This window comes from Adiantum capillus-veneris, chromosome 27 (assembly GCF_014529385.1).
Source record: "Adiantum capillus-veneris isolate H3 chromosome 27, ASM1452938v2, whole genome shotgun sequence".
Taxonomy (NCBI): domain Eukaryota; kingdom Viridiplantae; phylum Streptophyta; class Polypodiopsida; order Polypodiales; family Pteridaceae; genus Adiantum; species Adiantum capillus-veneris.
This window is the reverse complement of record NC_140957.1, coordinates 56724653-56727154: the sequence shown is the minus strand read 5'-3', so window position 1 is coordinate 56727154 and position 2502 is coordinate 56724653.

Below are 2502 nucleotides of genomic sequence, written 5' to 3'. Positions count from 1 at the left end.
ATCCCCCAACCCTTTCATCATGTCACCACATTTGATAAAGCCTGAAGTACTTTGTCAAGCAATAATTATTATTTGGATCATTGTACATGTTTCTACATTAGCTAAATGAAATTTAAAGGCTTCATAAGCAATGTTCTCTCTATATGCCGGAGCAAGAAAATGTATGTGTCTGCCTTGAAACAAGCTTGAAATGGGCCATGAAAGCAATGATAATGGCAATGCTAGGATCACGAATCTCTAAAGGGCTTTGAAACATTCACAAGACACTTTGGGTTAGAGTCATCAAAAATGGAAATGATGCGGGCGGCTCCTATAAGCTTGCTAAAAGTATTTTGGAATATTCAAAAGACAACAAGGAATCTCACATGACTTAGGAAAAAACCTCTCGCAAGTATCTTAAAGTGGGCAACAAGGTCCAAGGATATTTTGTGCAAAAGAAAGTATGATGACCGTCAACTACCCATGCATATACACCTCGGATAAAGGAGAGATGGTTCCTTATCATCACGGAAAAAGTAGAGTAAGAGGGAGAATGGAGGTAGGACTGCCAAAAAAGAACTAGTGAGGTTTTTTTTAATCTCAAAAAGGAGAGATATATAAAAAATGCTCCATGCACCCTATCAAGATTGTTGAAACAAAAAAATTCCTAGTACTTTTATTGGGAGTAAGTAGGAATTTTGGTCAAATTACTAAATGTAGAGGAGGATTTTGTGTTGCGAAGTAGAGAAAGGCTTCCACCTTTTATACAAGGTTCTCCTTATTTATCTATGCATGCTTAGGATTTTAAGAGAGATCCATTGCTTCTCTAGAAGGTAGCTTCTATACTCTTTCATCCTACGAACAAACTCTTTTTTGGGTGTTTCTTGCTATCCGAGTGTCATCGAATGAGGCAAAGCAAGTGTCATTCCAAGGGTTCTTAGTGTCAAAATCACCATATTTTGGGCCAAATTGTCACATTCGCCTTGATTAAGGAATTTTAAGGAGATGTTCAACAAATATTATAGATTGTGCACAAAGATTTAGGAGCATATGGTGAGCCTTTCCAAGCCCGGTGGATAAGAGCAAAAGAATGAGGTATGCAGGTACAAGAGTGCTAAGGCACCTCCAAAAATAAGACTCAAAGAATGATGATTTCAAAAATTTGCAGATAAAAAATGTAAAATGGGGGACCTTGGACCCTGTTATAGCCCCACCAATCTGCTCAAAGCTTGCACCCAACGATCGAATTTTGACTTAGGTTTTGTGTCTTGGATCTTTTTATAGTTCCATCAACCTCCTACTTAAGCTCTATAAACAGTACGATAGCCTTTGTTTTTGTAAATTTTTTCCCTACCCTCTTTCTTTATGATCTATAAGACACTATGTGGCTAGTTAGGGTAACTCGGTCCCTTGGAATGTGGGAACTCAAAGCAAAAATAACCCTCTCTGTCGCCATCACGCAGACGTTGCACAGAGCAAGCCATGCTCGCAATAGCTGCCTGCACGGTGACGGTGACCCAGTGTTCGGGAAAAATGTGTCTCGGCTTAATATTCTGCCGTTTTCAATTTTCAAAATGCCGGTTGAGCACAAGGGGAAAAGGAGAAATTCCGCCCCAAAATAGAGAAAAATAGTGTAAAAACCTAAAGAAGTAACCTAATTTTCTAAATTTTCCTCTTGGAAAATTCAAGGAAAGGCATTTTGTATGTTTGGGAAAATGATTTTTCCCGAGCACCTGAGACATCTGCGCTTACGCACTCTCTCTCTCTCTCTCTCTCTCTCTCTCTCTCTCTCTCTCTCTCTCTCTCTCTCTCTCTCTCTCTCTCTCTCTCTCTCTCTCTCTCTCTCTCGCTCTCTCTGTGTGTGTGTGTGTGTGTGTGTGTGTGTGTGTGCCTGCCTTGACACATGGCATCTCTCGGTGTCTCCGTCTACCTTCAGAGATCGTCCATCTCTCGCACATCTATCTCTCTTTCTGCCTTCGCCCTCAAGCTGTGGCTTTTCCCTCAGACTGTGCATTTCTCTCTCCACCTTCTCTACTCAAAGACCAATCAGCTCTGACCGTTTTGCTCGACTGTCCCTCGTAATGCCACTTGCCTTTGCCTCACGCATCCGCGATCATCTCGCGGCCATCATCTCCCTCTCCTCCACGCGACTCTTTTCACCTTTTGGAAATTTTGCAAATTAGAGGGGTATTTTGGTAATTTTGCCAAATAATAAAGATGGTAAATTCTTTTGTCCCAATCTTTCTCCGCCACCGTGCCTCGACCTCCCCTTGATTCCCTTCAATAAACAAATGTAAAATTTGGGACACCTAAACTGAAGTACCTTCTATGTTTTTCTTCCGGTTAGCCTTCGCCTTTTACAGAGGGTATCTAGTGAGATCTCTAATGAGTCCCAAAACCAAACTTGGCACGGCCTACTTTAGTGAGTATCTCAACCATGTTTCAACAAGCCAATAACTGTGCTCAAATTCCATATGGTTCATAGCTATTGCAAGAATAGGTAATGTGGTGCCTTGCCCAACC